This window comes from Crocodylus siamensis, chromosome 3, assembly GCF_052110815.1.
Source record: "Crocodylus siamensis isolate JL-2025a chromosome 3, ASM5211081v1, whole genome shotgun sequence".
Classification (NCBI taxonomy): domain Eukaryota; kingdom Metazoa; phylum Chordata; order Crocodylia; family Crocodylidae; genus Crocodylus; species Crocodylus siamensis.
In genome coordinates, this window is record NC_143397.1 from 127,379,222 (window position 1) to 127,398,031 (window position 18,810).

The 18,810-nt window shown below is 46.3% G+C and overlaps 1 long non-coding RNA gene across 1 annotated transcript in view; it reads right to left on the bottom strand.

Moving 5' to 3' along the window:
• Positions 1-311: 311 nt before the first annotated feature.
• The window catches only part of LOC149868784 (uncharacterized), an 81,080-nt gene continuing 62,581 nt past the window's right edge, over positions 312-18,810 (bottom strand). Inside the window, exons 4-5 of the long non-coding RNA XR_016441029.1 lie at positions 3,645-3,696; positions 312-456 (exon numbers count right to left, since the gene is read on the bottom strand). This is a non-coding gene — a long non-coding RNA (uncharacterized LOC149868784). The remainder of the gene's footprint in view (positions 457-3,644; positions 3,697-18,810) is intronic.

An 18,810-nucleotide genomic window follows, 5' to 3' on the forward strand; every position in this document is an offset into this window, starting at 1 on the left:
GGGCAGGGGCCTGAGCCTCCAGCAGGCAGGCTGTACCCACCCCATACACAGATCTGGGGGCATGGGTCCCCTCTGCCCCCCAGGAGCGCATACAGTGGCAGGGAGCCGGCCCCACCCCTCACCCCCTGGATGAGCCACCTGCAGCCCTGTCCCACTCCCCACTGGGGCCTTGTGGCCATGTATTGTGGCTCCAGGCCCCAAGCCCCATGCACTGCCCAGCTGGACAGCAGCCCCAGCCCTGCCCAACTCCCTGCCTATGGGGGCCTCAACCCCCCACTCCACCTCCTTCCCTGCCACTTACCTGTGGGAGCTGCTCTTCAGGCTGCATGACAGCCATGTGCAAATGCGTGCACCTGGCTCTTTGCAAAACTGCAAAATCCTTGGGTTTCTCTGCTGAAATGAGAAATCCACATTTTCGTCCGGTAAAGGGGGAAATCCATATTTTACTCTGGTTTTCTGTGGGAAATGGAAAACCCGGATCCCTGGTTATAAGTGAAAGTGTCTTATGCCTCACAATACTTGCATTTTAGTTATGCATGGGATTTTTCAAAAGTATTCTGTGCTGTACACTACTCTTACTGCAATGAATGGAAATTTTGCTACTGATATAATTGGAAGTAGTGTTAAGATCTTGCTGCATGCTTTCGACAAATCCTGGCCTAAATATTTCCATGAGAAATCACAATGCTTTCTATGTAAAATATAGTTTCTGCTACAAACATTGTACTTCCAACCTAAAAAGATCCTGCAAAATGGAACTAAATATTTAAATTTCCCCTGATCTTTTGTGTTTTATTATGGGTTTGTATAATGCTTAGAAAAGTGACAAACTCCTTTCAGTAGGAGACCTCTACATGCTGTTCTAATACAACTAATAGTAAGACCCAAAACACATAACCTCTTAAAAAATAAGAAGACAAGATATGGGAAGTTAATATGAGTTTAATCACACAAGTCCTGCACATGCAATGATATGTACACTTCTTGTTAAACTGAAGTATTTATAAAAATATTACAAATGGATTTGGTTCGTTGCTGAAAGTCTTTAAAAGTAGTATAGGGGAATAGATGTAGATAAAGAGGCAGCAGTTGACTAGTAGGTAAGGACAGTTCCAAGGCATTAAAAGTAAAATAGAAAAGACAATAAAGATGCTTGATCATAACAGATACAAAAGAAGTAGGTGGGATGTTTGATCACAGCAGACATGCAAGAGGAGGGGGAGGATTTCAAGCTTTAAATTGGGAAAAAGAAAAAAGCATGTAACATGTAAAACAAAAATTGCCAAACACGGAGAAGAAAAAAGAATGCAAGTGCTTATAAAGGTACAAGTTCTATCCTGCTGCAGAGTAAAAAAACTCTGCAGCAGCTCATGTGTACAGACTGATGGGGCTGGCTGGGGCATGAGGGTGCTTCAGTGCGGGGGCTGCCTGCAGAATAACCCTGCAGTGAAGCTCCCTTGTGCCCCAGCCAGCCCCTCCATAGCACACTGAGCTGGGGAGAGCAGCCCGAGGCCCCCCAGGACCCTTGAGCCCCCTGTCAGCTGGGGCTGCTATGACCTGGCTCACATGAATCAACTGCAGAGTTTATTGCTCTGGAGTTATTTGCTCCCAGGTGCACATTCAAACAGTGGGCCCAGGAGCAATTAACACTGGAGCAATAAGCTCCTCAGTTTATTCACTCACAGTAATAGCATGTGCAGACAGGCCACAGTGTAATGCAATGGTTCTCATCTTTTTTGAGTCAGGGCACCTCTTCATAACTTTTTTCAGTTTTGTGGCACCCTACTTAAGAACCACTGCATCAGGCCCTATACAGTTTCAAGCAATTCCCTAAGCCAAACCTTACTTGCCCTGTTCTCCACACAAAGGCATACATCATAGCACCTTTAAAATCAGAGGCAACAACCAAGGGCACTGACTTGGGGGGTAGTGGCTACTGCTGTCAGCCACAAATTTGTGATTGTGGCAGCAACCAGATGTCACCATTTCTGCTTTGCCCCAGGCACCTGGCTGTGTCCCTACACCGCTGTAGAGACTGTTTGGAGATAGATACTGCTTCCATTAAGTTGAACTGCCCCATGTGCCTCTCTAGGAGGCACACTGGAGCTAAACAAAGAAGAGCTGCAACACAAGTGGTGCACCTGCCTGCGTAATGTAATGCAGACAGCGAGTCTTTCTATGGCAGCTCCTGCTCAGTCCATCTCCAATGTGCCTCCTAAAAACAGAGTTTCCCCCTGCAACGGTGGTAACATTTCACCCTAGAGCCTCTTGGGAGCCATGGCAGCTTCTCACATCATCTTTGAGTGCCAGATTAGCCTGGTTGAGAACCAGTGGTCTAAGGAAAGATCCCTTTCTTTTGAAGATCTCTGAGGTCAAATCCTTTACCCTACATTAGGGCTTCCAGAGAGTTTGGATAACTAACGCGTAGGACTGCACTTCCTTCACTTCGGAAAATTCTCCTAATCTATAGAACATCCAACATGGAGCATTTCAAGGGCAGCCAAATTGTGTCGCACATACCAAAAACAGTATGGACTATATAGCATGTAGCAGAATGGGGAGCAACAAGCAGCACAGCTGCAGATAAGTCAGGGAGCAGAAAGCAGAGCAGCAGGTTAGGCAGGGAGCAGAAAACAGTAGACTGGACGGGGAAGGGGATTGGAGTGACACTCAGAGAGGGGGTGGGGCAAATTTATGGCCTATTTAAAATGCTGGTCTCACTGGAGTTTCTGATGTCTCCATTAAATGCACAAAATCACTCCTTTAAATTGGCTTCATCCATGGGCAACTGAAAGTCACAAACCAGTCACCTGTTGTTTTGGCTCTGAGTTTATGAATCTAATCTTTATATCAATTATGGTTCATCCATATATATACGTGTGTGTGTGTGTGTGTGTGTGTGTGTATTTGCTACCATCTGTTCAAAGTTGTTGGACATCTAGCAATATAATTTCATATTGCATATAAGTACCTTCCCTTTGAACATCCTCTTTACAAAGATGAGCAAGGATAAAAGATAGCCCTTCTTTAGACAAACTTGAAACAATCAAAGGCCACATAAGACCAAGGCCAATGCAGTCATTCAAAATGTCCTGCAAGTATGATGGACGTATTGTCATTGTGGTGTTTGGAAATATCCAATACAGCTTTTAAAGGCAGTTACAAGACAGCAGTAATAACCCTTGTTAAATGTCATAGGAAATATGTAGCAATTTTGTGAGGAGCATGAATAGATCTGTGATCGCAGTGGTAGTTGAAGTAATAGAGCATAATAACACAGATTAGTCGCTGTCTGTGATTCATACAAGCCTTCACCTCAAATTGACATATTTGACATGGGCCACAGCTGACTAAAGAGGTGTGGATGGAGGGGGACATCTTTTCTATCTCTCAGCACTAGGGGCTTTTGTAGCTAAAAGGCTTAATATGAGTGTAGGTTTGGATTTAGCCTTTATTAATTCAGCTAACAACCAGCATAGTAGTACCCAATGGCTTCTGATGGACTGACATCTAAATACTCACTAACCAATCAGAAATTCAAGAGTACATGCTTCAGGGTTTTGCCCTAAGAATCTGATAGAACAGTTTGATTCTGATAACATTTTGAGGGACAAAACAAAAGCAGCAGGGTGCTCACCACTTACCAGGATGTCCATCTAAGTTTTGCATGAAGCTGGTTTATAGAGTATTTCTTTTCTACAGAAACAGAAAATGCAGAGGTTAGGATAGATACCTTCAAAGAAGAAATTCATGAGATGGCTCAGTTTAAAGATGCCCGGCTTGAGATGCCTTAGGCTAGATTTCCAGCAATGCTAAGCCCTTGAAGGCCTGTTAACTTCACTTGAAGTTGGAGGCATGAGGCCTGAGGACATTCTCAAATATCAACTGTCAGGAAAGGGAGCTAGCTTTCTAGATGCCCATATATAGACTATAAGGCAGGGTAGATTTGCACCTTCTGGCCAAGATAAGCCTGTTTTAACAATATGCCTGATATTATTAGCAATCTTGTCTAAGGTATGTGTGTGGATTGATCATTGTTGGCATAAAATTTCCATAGCATGACCATTTTGTGTCTTCCTGAACCACTTTTTTCTGGTAAAAAATAATCTAATCTAAATACCACATGGGGCAGAACTAATTCATTCGGCATCAGTAACATGTCACGTAACCCTATGCTTCAGGAAGAAGGCCAGCACCATCTTTTTAAACAAACTGCACATTTTTCTAACTAGTCCAGAAATGGAAAGCTTCACAGTATTTTTGCACTGTTACTTTTTGTCAGCAATAGCACAGATTTACCAGTAAAAATAGCCAACTCTATCATTCCTATCAATATTGACTATGACAGTTTGTTTTCTGTACTGACCAATTCAGAGATATTCCATAGGAAGCATATGACTCCTGCTTGTTCAATACTATATCATTAGTGAAAATTTCTTCCTAACCCCAGCTGACATCAATTTATACCATGAAGGAGGAGGATTGATAGCCCTTGTAACCTAGCTAACGTAATAAAAATACATTTTTAATTCATATTTACTTCTTTTTTTTTTCAAAGCCTGACTAAGCGATTTCACTTCCACCTAGCTCCCTCTTGTTCTTGAATTATAGGAAAGAATAAGTAGGAGTAAGAGCCAAGTACACTTATACAATCATTATTTTCTTTCACACATTAAATAATCCTTTTCTTTTTCCATTTCTCAGTGAAGGGAGTGCACTACCAGTGCATTTTGCTTCCACTTTTCTTCTCTAGTTGTTCTACATTATAGGTGACACTTAGTCTGCAGATAATGCTTAGAGCTAATATAATCTAACACTTTCTATTACATGACCCTGTTCTCAAATACTTTTTTTGGTCATATCTGTAACCATTCATACTGAAATTTTCTATGGAGGGTGCCTGCCTTTCAATGATTTTTTTTTGGAACACATCAGAAAAAATCATGCAGCCATTTCCCCTGAATCTAAGGGAAATGCATTTTTCCTCAGGTTCCATAATTCTTACAACAATTTCTCCAAGAAGCTGGAGTGCCTCTTCCCTTTGAAACAAAGAATTAAAAGTTTGGCTGGAGGGTTTCTCCTAAGTGCTGCAGCATTGCCTTATGTTGCCCTTTTCAAAACCCGTCTCATTTCAGACCACACGTGTTAAGCAACTGCAAATCAGGATTTGGTGTCTGAATTCCCTGAAATATCCCATTGCACTTTGTAAAAAAACAAGTCTTCTAAGTTACAGGCCAACACTGTAGCCACTACTCCATGCTGCTTCCCTTATGCCAACATGACTCTAGCACTGCCCAAAGCAATTGAGAGCAGGTTGATGTTCTGTGCTCTGAATACTCTTCCTGATGGCACTTAACTAATGCAGAAAAGGGAGGAGCCAAAAAGGAGACAGTAATGGAGGGCAAGAGAAATAGGATGGACAGAGCAGAAACAAGCTGTGAAATGGGACAGAAGAACAGAAACTAGTGGTGGGTATAAGGAAGAGGCAGGCTGCAAGGTGTAGTTGTTACTCAAATTGCCAATTGCTCAAATCATGAGAGAGACTTTATAAAGGTGAATAAGCCAAGGTGCTGTGTTTATTGTTCACATGAGTTAGACATAGAGGTTCGGGCACACCATTCATACAAACATACACAAATGATCATACGCATCATTACACACAGGCTTACACATACACAAAACAACCATTTCATCCACACATACACCAGATATAGTTGCTAGCAATAGTTGCTCAATATCAGCCTGGGCTTATTGAGTAGATGATGATGATTTGAAGATAACAGATTTGAAGATAACACTTGGAGCGGGGTGAACAGATGCATCTGTGCTCTGATGAAACAGCAGTAGAGAAAGAGACTCACCCAACTTGGCATTTTCAAAATGTTCTTTTATAGGGATAGGCATCCTTTGTTTCAGTGCTTTGGGGTTTTTGTATACCCAGCTTCTGTTTTTGCGGTTGTTCTTTTGTCTTCAGCTTATCTTAGCCTTGGAGTGTTTTTGCTGCCTGTCTGGCAGGATGGGTGTGTTTCTTCTCCTCATTATCTTCTTTGTGTCCTAGGCCTAAAAGGGATTCTTTAGCCATTCATTAATTAGTTTACTGACTGGTAACTTACATTTGGCACCTTGTTGCTTACGTAAACTATTAAATCTTCTCCCCTCTCTATGCCTTTCTCTCACCATTCACCCTCTTACACACACTCATACATAAAGGCTATGCTGAGTTTATTCACTTATGTCAAACAGAAGGATACAAAATGGAATTTTCAAGTTGCTTATAGGACAAGACTAATACGGTTATATTTCACTATTATTACACTCTATGTTACCATCAGCTACATTAGTTCGGTTCATGCTACACAGACAGTCACAGGCAGACTCTGGGGATGCATAATAGGCAGAGGTTGCAGAAAGCATCAAACAGGGGGTTGGGGGGCAAGTATTTAATTATTAGAACACACTACTTTCCACAAAACTGGGCACTGCACACAGAACTCCCTAGATTCAACTTGCCTCTTCCATCTAGCATATAGCTGGGAAACCCAGTGATAAACATCACCTCAGTCCCACTCTACTATGACCAGGCTCTATACAGGAGAATAACCGCCTATGGCATAGTTGCTCACATAGCAGTGGACAGTTATAAAAGTTCTGACCCAGCTGATGAGCCATAGAGACATTAGATGAATCCATTAGATGGATACGATCTTATCTAATTTTCCACCTGGACGGAGGGAGGGTGGGGAACAGCCAAAGGGTCACCAGGCCAGAAACCACAGAGGCCGGGGCCAGAGAGGAGGCCTTTGTCTTTCTGTCTGTCTGTGTGTTTGTCTCTCCCCGCCATCCAGCAAATAGTTCCGTTTCCTTAGGTCTTCCTTGTAAGAAAGTTATATAAAATTAATACATAAAAAGAACAAGAAAGGTGACACAAGCATCAAAGGTTAGATAATATAGGAATTAAGTTTGTCTGTGCAATCTTAATTCATCCCCTTTGCACATATATGCTGCAGTACAATCTTTACATGAACACATATAATCTTTTCCACAAAACTGGTGTACAGGATGGCGAGTGTTCACAGAAAGTATCAGGGACAGTGTTGGGAAAGGCATGGTTATTCATAAACCAATTTGCACTGCTGCAGACGCAGGAAGAGGTGTTGCTAGCAGGGCATACAGGAAGAGAACAGAGGATCTTCTAGGGGATGAGTGGGCAAAATGCATCCCGTGGGCCAGATGCGGCCTGCCAGGACATTCTATCTGGCCCATGGGGCCCCTAAAAAATTTAGAAAAATAATTTTTATCTGTCGCTGGATGCCTGTCAAAGATGACAGGCACCTGCAGCAGAAGGACCCAGGGAGAGGTGGCAGAAGAACCAGCAGCTATGCAGCAAGGCCTGCCTGCCTCCACCCCAGCCCCAGCCTCTGCAGTTTCTGACCTGGTGACCACCCTCCCTCCATCCAAGTGGAAAATTAGATAAGATCAGACAGAGGGAGCGGGGGAAACCACTGCAATCCACCCAGAAGCCAAGAACAACATGGTGCTTGCTGGGCTGGGCTGGAGCCACAGAGGGAAGTGGTGGGTGGGGGAGTGGAGGGGAGCAGTAGTGGTGGACGGAGTGGGGGAGGGGGGCTGCAGGAAGCAGCAGCAGCACAGGGAGTGGCAGGGGGGCCTCAGAAAGTGGTGGGGGCATGGGAAGCAGTGGGGGAGTGGCTGTGGAAAGTGACAGGGAGGCCACAGAGAACAGCAGCAGTGTGGGGAGCGGTGGCGATGGTGGCTGGGAAGCAGTAGCAGCAGTGGTAGGTCAATATGCAGGTGGGAAAGAAGGGAAATGGCAGGAGAGTGGTGGTAGTAGGCGGGACTGTGGAGCCCGTGTTGGTACCTTGGGGCCAATGAGGACCCAGGATGGGTTAGCAGGAGCATGGAGCCTGGGCACGGGATCTGCCTGGCTGCATTGCATGAGGGCCATATGCAGTCAGCGAAAGCGGCACGTGAAGAAGCTAGTGACCCGGCCCCATCTGTCTTTCTGTCTGTCTGTTAGAAATGGAATATTGTTAGAAATGCGCAGCTTGCATCTTGCACCTGATAAGAAAGAAATACTGCCAAAGACTCCTTTCTCCCCCCAGTCCCGCCTCAGTCTTTCTCATGCTGATTACACTCTCTCCCCCCTCACCCGCCTCAGTCTTTCTCATGCTGATTGCAGGAGCTAAAATTCAATTATCTATGGCCTTGAAGTGTGAACTTTTGGTGAACTGTTGTAGTTTTTGAGCATGCTTAATAAGCTGATGCATATTTACCTCTCCGCCCTGCATACTTAAGTAGCTAATTATACTATACATGCGATGTATGTAATGATGTAACTACATGTATGCTTGTATGAAACAGAAGTAGCTGTAAGAGTTCCGGTGTCTGCACACGTGCTCAGGAGAGAGAAGATAACATCCTTTTGTACCGGCTGATGTTTGTGTGTCTGTGATTTATGCGGGCCTCCAGAGAAACGAACCGCTTTGTGCAACAATCTGGCGAGCCAGCCAGGAGTTCTTTGGATCACCTCGAGACCCAGTGACAAGATCGTCCCTGCCGCCACGGGGAGTGTGCACCAAGCCGCCTTTTTGGGCTCACCCAGGGGGCTTGATACGTGAGTCGGGGTACCCGGGAGATTAAAGGCTACCTGTGCAAAATTTTTGGTTTCTGAGGACGCCAGACACACATTCCGGCATTCTGATCGAGATCTCTAGGATACCTGAGTGAGTATACGAATTCCCTTGCCCAATTTGGTTTCTGGATCCGGGGGCAAAGATTTGTTCGATTTGGTTTTGTACCGGGGGATTTTTGGCCCGGTATTTGGTGTGCGTAAGACGTACTTTTGCGAACGGTCGGTGACCAGGATCTTTTGGTATTTGGTGTGCGTTGCGCGCACTTTTGTGGGCATTAATGTGGGTGCGGGTAGCTCCCGTGTAGAAAACTCAGGTACTCCTTTGGGTTGTGTTTTACGGAACTTTAGCAAATTTGCAAAGCAGGCAGATTATGGGGTGAAGATGAAAAAAGATGATTTAATTAAGTTTTGTCAACTCGAGTGGCCAACATTCGGGGTCCACTGGACCCCGAAAGGATCCTTTGTAGTAAAAGAAGTGATAGCTATCCATGAAATAGTTATGCAGGATGGACATTGGGATCAATTTCCTTATATAGATTGTTGGTTGGGAGTGGTTCAAAATCAGCCACCTTGGATTAAGAAATGCTTAGTAAAGTCTCATGTGATGGTTGTTAAAGGAAAGACTCGAGGAGGACCGCCTGTACTCCCTGAGTCTGATGAAGGGGGGAAGGATCCTGAATTAGCCTAGTACCAGGCTCATTCTCCTGTCACCCTAACAAGTAGCGAGGATGAATCAGACACCTCCTCAGGATCCAGTCCCTCTGCACCACCACTCTCTCCCTCAGGGAAACCACCACCGGCGTACCAAAGCATACCTAATGATTTAGAGCGTGTGCCTCAGCCAAGTGCCCCGTCTGAATCAGGGAATAAGGGCTATTATTTGCGCAAGACTGTAGAATCACGGCCGGTGCTGAACTGCCCGATGCGAGAGGTTATTGGAGAGGGGGGCAATGCAACTTTTGTCTACACCCCATTTAGTACTTCAGATTTATTTAACTGGAAGAATCAAAGCCCCTCTTTTTGTGAAGACCCTGAAAAGATGAGGGACTTGTTTCGATCCATTGGGCAAACCCATCGACCCACTTGGGCTGATGTCCAGATGATGCTCCAAACCCTCCTGACCCCGGAGGAGAGGAGATTAGTGTTGGGGATAGCAGAGCGCATTGCAGCAGCCAGGGTAGAAGCGGAGGGAGCTGCTGGTTGTACCTTGCGTGATACCTGCCCTGTTGAGGAACTGAGATGGGATAATCATACCGCAGAAGGAAGAGAGCTGAGTGCACGGTATCTGGGGATTATAGTGGAAGCAATGGGGAAGGCAGTGCCTCGGGTTACTAATCTGTCTAAATTGTATGAAGTGAGACAGGGAAAAGAAGAGGATCCCTCAGCTTTCCTCGGGAGGCTGTACGAGGCGTTCCGCAGGTTTTCGGACCTAGATCCAGAAGCCCCAGATAATCAACGCATGGTAAATCTTATGTTTATTGGTCAATCCACTGCTGATATTCGTAAGAAGCTACAGAAAACTGAGGGAGGTCCTGGGAAACCGATTTCAGAGCTGGTGGAAATTGCATACAAGGTGTATGGGAATCGCGAGCAGGCACAGGAGCGCAAGGAAGATAAAAAGGCTCAGCGACAGATGGCAGCGCTGGCAGCTGCTATAACTGGAGGTAACCCTGTAAAGGCTGGGATACAGAAAGGGAAAGGAGAAAGAGTGGGAGCAGACATTTGTGCTTACTGCAGGGAGAAAGGACACTGGAAGAGGGAATGCCCAAAGTTGAAGGAGAAGAGAGAGGGTGAACCAAGAGGTCACCTCATGTGGGCAGAGGAAAAGGGTGAGGACACAGAATGAAGGGAACGGGGATCTAAGACCACTACCCTTCGGGTTGGAGCCCGAGAAGATCCCATGGTAACCATTAGGGTTGGTGGCAAAAACTTTGAAGCCTTGGTGGATACTGGGGCTACATTTTCAATGATTCCAGGAAAAAAAACCCTGTGCAAGAGCTAGTGAGCAGCATGTTCTTGTGGAAGGGATTGAGGGAACGCAATCCCGACTCCCCGTTTGTAAGCCACTCCTCACCAAAGTGGGGGACCATTTGCTTAAGCACGCCTTTGTATATTCTCCAAGTTGCCCGGTTGCACTTCTTGGGCGGGACCTACTCACAAAACTGCAAGCTGAGATATTTTTCAGAGACGACTAGATGGTGGTCCAGTTACCTGTCAAGCAGAGCTCGAACTATCAGATGGCTCTCCTGGAGGACTGACGCCCTGTAGTAAGTTCTGAAGATCACATGACTGGAGTAGACCCTTCGGTATGGGCTGATGGAACCCCTGTGCGAGCTAAGTTGGTCTCCCCAGTAAGGATCATACTCAAGGATGGGGAGGGGCCCGTTCGGGTAAAGCAGTATCCACTCAGCCGAGCGGCCAGAGTTGGACTCAAGCCATTAATAGAGAAATACAAGTAGTACAGATGGTTAGTGGAAGGGTCCTCACCATATAATCCCCCCATTCTTGGAGTGCCGAAGGCAGATGGGGTCTCATACAGACTGGTCCAAGACCTGCGAGCAGTAAATAAGAAGGTCCTTTCAGACCACCCCCGAACCCACACACGATTTTGACACAAGTACCGGGGGAAGCTGAAATATTTTCAGTGCTAGATTTGAAAGATGCTTTCTTCTCCATTCCCCTTCACCGAGAGAGTCAAAAATTGTTTGCTTTTGAATGGGAGGACCCAGATACTTTCCATAAAGCCCAGCTCATGTGGACAGTTCTCCCACAAGGATTCATGGCAGCCCCCCATATTTTCAGACTTGCCCTTCAGAAGGACTTGGAGGAGTGGAAGGGATCACACCCCGCAGTGACTCTCCTCCAGTATGTGGATGACCTGCTAGTTGCAAGCCCAAATTTGCAACTCTGCGAGGAAGCCACCAGATCACTCCTAAACACCCTAGGGGGAAAAGGATATAAAGTCTCTAGAGAGAAAGCCCAAATATGTCAGCCTCAAGTTACATTTTTGGGATATAAGCTCTCAAGAGGAGTTAGAGTCCTGAGTGCGGATCGCATACAGGCAATCCAAGGTCTAACCTCACCTAAGTCACCCAAGGAGCTGCGGGCATTCCTAGGGCTAACTGGGTTCTGTCGACTATGGATACCAGATTATGGTGGAAAGGCTAGACCACTGTATGACTCCCTGACTAAGGAGAGTCTCACTGAATGGAAATGGACTAAAGAAATGCAGCATGCCTTTGATTTGCTTAAAGCAGCATTAACACAGCCCCCTGCCCTGGCCATCCCAAATAATAATAAGCCATATCAACTGTATGTTCATGAGAATCGAGGGGTTGCATCGGGGTGCTGACGCAGCCATCAGGCCCAACTTGGAGACCCATGGGATATTACTCAAAGGTTCTAGATCCAGTTGCGCTCGGGTGGCCAGCCTGTCTTCGGGCTGTGGCAGCCACAGCAGTGGTTGTCGAAGAAGCCCAGAAGATAGTCATGGGTGCGGACATGGAAATACACACCCCACATGGAGTTCCTCAGATTCTAGGGACTGAGGGAGGAAAGTTTCTCAACCCTTCCAGACAATCACGGTATAAGATATTTTTGCTCTCTAATCCAGGACTTACTTTCAAACACACTACAGCCTTGAACCCTGCAACCTTGCTGCTGGAACCAGGGAGACCAATGCATGACTGCCTTGAGGTCCTGAATCAAACCACACAGGTGCAACCTGATCTTGCTGAGGACCCAATTGAAAACCCAGATGCTGAATACTTCGTAGACGGTTCCAGCTCTGTCATCGATGGAAAAAGACGAACAGGATGTGCAGTGGTAACCTTGGATAAGGTAGTATGGAGGTAATCATTGCCGAGCTCATGGTCAGCACAGGCCGCAGAACTCACTGCGCTTACCCGAGCATTACAGTTGGGGACAGGCCGGCGGGTTAATGTATATACTGATTCTTGCTATGCTTTTTCTACGGTTCATGCGCACGGACTATTGTGGAAAGAAAGGGGTTTCATTACGGCTTCTGGGAATAGAATTGCTAACGGCCCTCAGATTATCAAGCTGCTAGATGCACTCCACCAGCCTAAAGAGGTAGCAGTAATTCATGTGCGGGCCCATGGGAAGGCTGCTGAGGAAAAGCATAAGCTTGGAAACGCAAGGGCTGATGCGGCAGCAAAGGAAGCTGCATTTATTGGAGGAGAGGCAGAGGAAGTATCCAGGCAGGCCTTGTCCCATGCCATATGGCCATACGTCCGGGATCTAGTCCCGCAGTATTCCCCTGAAGAAGATAAATTTGCACAGGAGGCTTGCACAGAAAAGAACTCCCATGGGTGGTAGATAGTACCAGGAGGGAAAGTCATGATACCTAGGCCATTGCTTCGGGAGGTGCTGCATCAGCTCCATGCAAGTACCCACATGGGAGGCTTGGCTATGGGTGATCTAATGATCCGCCAAGCAGTAGCCCCAGGGCTATATGTAGAAGCTCAGCGCATTGCTACCAGGTGCATTACATGTCAGAAAGTAAACCCTCGAATGAAACCTCCTGTGCCAATGGGAGGTAGACCCTGGGCAGTGTACCCTGGACAAGCATGGCAGATTGATTTTGCCGAGCTCCCACGGTCTGCACATCATAAGTTTTTACTTGTCATGGTAGACCAGCTCTCTGGTTGGGTCGAGGCATGGCCCATCAGCAGTGCCACTGTGGCTACAGTAGTGAAGTATCTGTTGCAGGAAATCATTCCCCAGTATTCTCTGCCCGAATCCATCGAGTCGGATCAAGGACAACACTTTGTGGGAAAAGTAGTTCAAGAGGTCGCGCAAACTCTCAAGATTACTTGGAAACTACACACACCATGGAGACCACAGAGTTCAGGACAAGTGGAACGCATGAATAGGACTTTAAAGACTCTGCTCACCAAAATCTGTATTGAAACACGCCTTAAGTGGCCTCAAGCATTGCCACTAGCTCTTACTTGCATTCGAAACACTCCCCGACGGGGCATTAAATTAACCCCATATGAAATTATGTTTGGCAAGCCTCCTCGAGTCTTACCCCCTGGGATGCGAGAAAATGTAACTTTTGAATTAGGTAATAGCGAGCTTCACATGTATGTTATTGCTTTGCAGTCTGTCTTGTCTTCTCTTCACAGATATGCAGCCTCCTTTCAAAGTCTGCCTTTAGACATCCCGGTACATGACTTCCGCCCGGGAGACTGGGTCTTGGTGCAGCGGTAGAAAAAGGAACCTTTGACTGAGAGGTGGAGTGGCCCTTTCCAGGTACTTCTAACAACCCACACCGCTGTAAAGATTGCTGGCCATGACCGTTGGATACACCATACCCATGTGAAACGACATCCACGAGCGTCAGAGGACATCAGCTCCCAGGACGAGCTCACTCTGGAAGCTGAGCCGTCCTCGGAACAAGAAGCCAGCAGGTGGAGCTGTGAACCTACTGGTGATCTCCAAGTGCGCCTGAGACAGCTTAATCAGAGTCCAGAAAATCAAATAAGGAAGTAACAAAGAAAAAGTTTAGGCTGTATTTGATCTCAAGAGAGGGAGGATATGGCGGGAGTCTTAATATGTCTTGTTGTTATCTATGTAGTAAAAGAGGCAGGATTGAGCAACCCTAGCTGCCACCCTATATCCCCGTTTCCCCCAATTGCTCCCCCAGAAGCAAATTTGTATGTTGACAAATTGCAGAATACAATTTGCAGAATACAATTTGCAATTTGTAAGTTGCAGAATTGCAGGTACCTTCAATCTCACCAACTGCTGGGCCTGTCGGGGACTCCAAGAGGCCGGAGGCCGGTGGCCTTGGAGGGCTTTTCCTTTGGCTCCAAAGTGGCTAGTGAGTAGTAAGGCGGATGTTAACAGTACTAGTCAAGAATGGGATGAGAACTGCAGCTGGGATCTTTCCCAAGTGACATTAGGAGAGTATTGCATCAGTAATAATGGCACAGGGAGGAGTTTGGGACATAGCCATTGTACATGGACATTGAAATGGGTCCGAACATGCACTACCTGTTATGCCCTTAATTGCAACAGGTATGTGGGTCAATGGAATTCTACTGCTATCAAACTTCCAAACTCCACATGGATGAAATGTAAACCATCCACTCCACAATCATCCCCACATGATGAGGACACCTGCTTCCAAAAGGGCAAGAATATCACATTTCGATCCTAACATTACAAAATATCAGGCATATAATGAGACCCGAAGTGAGCGATTCATACCTTACTTCTGTAATTGGCAATGGGTGCACCTGAATGGCACGATAGCGTGGTTTAATAAATTTTGGAGTACCTCAAATGACACAAATGAGGTAACCGAGTGCGAGTATAGGGATAAAGATGGCGCATGGAGATGTCGGTTTAAACCGAGTGACCATTACACCGGCCCTTTAGGGCATAGGGACAACAAATACTACCCCCCTCTTTACTGGTGGAACCATGACCCCCTGGCCTTGGAAGGGAGAACAGGGCCTTAAAAGGACATTATTGGATTTGCGGACGACGGGCCTATACAATACTACCACGAGGGTGGGTAGGAACCTGCTACATTGGGGTGATTGTACCAGCTTTCTTTTTACTACCGTCCGAGGTTGGAAATAAGTTAGGAATCTCTTTGTATGATGATTGGAAAAGGACGAAGAGAAGTATTGATGTAAGTTTGACACAGGGTGGCTCCCAAAAGTGGAAGGAGGATGAATGGCCCCCTCAAAGGATTATTGAGTATTATGGACCGGCTACATGGGCTGATGATGGGAGTTGGGGATACCGGACACCAATATACATGTTAAATAGAATTATCAGGTTGCAGGCAATCTTAGAAATAATTACTAACCAAACTGCCACTGCTCTCGAGTTACTGGCCAGACAGAGTTCTCAGATGAGAGAAGCCATATACCAAAATCAAATGGCCTTAGACTATTTACTCGCAGAGGATGGCGGACTCTGTGGAAAGTTCAACCTTTCTAATTGTTGCCTCCAAATAGATGATAACAGGAAAGCAGTCTTTGAGATTGCCAAAGAGATTAGGAAAATAGCTCATGTACCAATACAAACGTGGAAAAACACATGGGGTGAAGACTGGTGGTCTAATCTGTTTGGAGGAGCTTGGTGGAAAAAAGTAGGGCTTGTATTTCTGTGTGCTCTGACTGGACTGATTTTTATTCCTTGCCTTACTCCCTGTTTCATAAGATTGATAACCACCACAGTTGAAGGAATGCAAGTTGCAACAGTTCCCCTCAAAGGGCAGACTGTAGCAAAAGTCATGGTACTCAGAAAAATTCCTCGTAATTATCTTAATCTGTCTAAATAAAAATGGGGAGCAGAAAGCATCTTGAGGGAGGAATATTGTTAGAAATGGAATATTGTTAGAAATGCGCAGCTTGCATCTTGCACCTGATAAGAAAGAAATACTGCCAAAGACTCCTTTCTCCCCCAGTCCCGCCTCAGTCTTTCTCATGCTGATTGCAGGAGCTAAAATTCAATTATCTATGGCCTTGAAGTGTGAACTTTTGGTGAACTGTTGTAGTTTTTGAGCATGCTTAATAAGCTGATGCATATTTACCTCTCCGCCCTGCATACTTAAGTAGCTAATTATACTATACATGCAATGTATGTAATGATGTAACTACATGTATGCTTGTATGAAACGGAAGTAGCTGTAAGAGTTCCAGTGTCTGCACATGTGCTCAGGAGAGAGAAGATAAATTCCGCTTACAAACACAATTAATTTGTCAGAAGCTGATTTGGGCATCAATGCCCCACTCTGACCTTGTTTGCAAACAAATACATCCTTTTGTACTGGCTGATGTTTGTGTGTCTGTGATTTTTGCGGGCCTCCAGAGAAACGAACCGCTTTGTGCAACATGTCTGTGTGTCTGTTTCTCCCCCTCATCCACCCACCATAACCCTACACCCTTCTACAACCCCCACACCCATCCACACCCACCCACCATTTCCACCTCACCACACACACCCACTCCCCAGCCACAACCCCCACATACATGCCCTTATTGCTCTCACACAATATCCAGTAGAACTGTATTTTGAGCTATTATGCAATTATCTCTAGCTACACTTTGCATAAATCAGTACACAAATATTTTTAAATAAAATTAAAATAAGTTATAGTAGATGGGGCTTTTTCTTTGGTTATGATTCGGGGTTTTTCTGGTTTCAAGTTTGTAGCACCCTCCTTTCCAAAAGGAGTACTTCCGGGGCAAAGGGAGGGACTTCTGGTGGTAAAAGTCAGGATTCAGGGGGAAGAACTTCCAGTCCCAATATGGTGACGGGGGGGAGGTGGGGCAGGGGAACTGTCAAGGTGTGGGGCTACCCATGCAGCCCTCAACAGCTCATCAAAACTCAGTAAATGGCCCTCCACCCAAAATAATTGCCCACCCCTATTTTAGGGCCTTGTTACACCTCACGCTGTAAGATGAACAAATGTTAATCAGCTTAGTGTTTTTTTTAGCTTAATAGGGCAGTCACACCGTAAAGCAAAAAACCAACCATCTCTCATTTTCCTTCACCTGCACAGCTGTGATTTGCCACAAGAGGCTTGGTGAGCAGGGCCAAGACTAGGAGCTAAGAACAGGACCAGTTCGCTGCTTCCAACGGGCAGAGCAAGCACAACCGCTCTGGAGTGCCCAGCAGCCACTGCCACTGGACCAGGTAGCTGCTTGAGCCCCAAGGGGCCCAATCTTTTTTTTCTCCAGAGCTCACCCCACTGTGCTACCCCTATCCAGCCTATTGGCCAGACCAGCACTACCTAAGCTCCAAAAAAAATTAGGTCTCTTGGAGCGCAAGTGGTGGCCAGCTGGCCAGAAGCCCAGCTAGTGGTGGAATGGGAGGAGGGTGAACTCCAGAGAAAAAATAAGATTGGCCCCCAAGACCCAGACACATGCCCTGGTGGCACCAGGTAGCTGGAGGAGAGTGGAGCTCAATGGCTACAACACAGCAGCCTGCAGCTGCTTTCCACTGACTCCAAGCTCTGCCAGGCTATGCAGGATCTAACTGTCAGCTCCTCCCACCTGGCTCTACCAGCAGCAGCCACAGTTGGTAGGTGCTCCACATAAAAGCAGGGCAGCTCCGGGCATGGAGCACAGAGTTTAGCACTGCCTATGTGGGCTGGGGCTTCACAGAGCAAGCAGGGAGGCTGCACCATTCACCAGGCCCAGTGGGGCAGGAAGTCCTGTCCCTGTACCCACCTTTACAGGTTTGCTGCTCCTGCTGGGCAGAGCCAAAGCTGCAGCCTTGGAGCTCACTAGCTCTGCTAGGGTGCAGCAGTCCAGGAACATGCCTGGGGCATCTGTGTAGGACTGGGCATAGGTTCAACCACAGCTCAGTGGGAGGAGTAAGCACCAGCCTGCCACCTCCTGCAGGTACTGCTGCCTGAGTCCCTCCAGGGCATTCAGATCAGTGAGTCAGTCCAGGAGGCACCGCAGCTGCTAGGCACTCCAGAGCTGCAACATTGGCTCTGCCAATGGCAGCAATGGGGCAGAGGTGCCATACATACCCCAACTGTGCCCCAGGGTCCCTGACTGCCTTGACTTAGGGGGGCCTACTGCATCCTGGGATGCTGGAGGACTTCAACCTGTGCAGAATAGCTGTGGATTAAGGTAGTCACACTTTAATGGAACAGGAGCAAAATTAGGTGGACTAGAAATAAACTTCCCCTGGAGTGGTGTAACCTTAAGCCAAATAACAACGTTAAATTACTTAAAGATGTTAATACACAGTCAATCCAGGGGTTAAGAGCTCCAGAAGCCACCTAAAATTACCATGTAACAAGGCCTTTAGTTTAGTCAAGTGGGAGACCAGGATTCTATCCCTTTCTTTGCCACTGAGTTCCAGTGTGATGCTGGGCAGGAAACAAAACCCAAAACTTTTCATAGGTGGGCATTTGTTGTGATCTTTATTTTATGAGTGGTCATTTAAACAACATGGCATGTGATTTGCTGAAGGGCTGAGTGTTTACCATGGCAAATAAAGTTAATAGATATTATGCATTGGCAGTATAAAGGGCTACAAAAACATCAAATTCTCTGAAAATTCTGGCTTTAGGTACCTCACATTGGGCCTCCTAAAACAGTGAGCACATCTGACAATTCAGAGGCTTAGTCCACTTATGCATCTAAGAGGTAGAATAG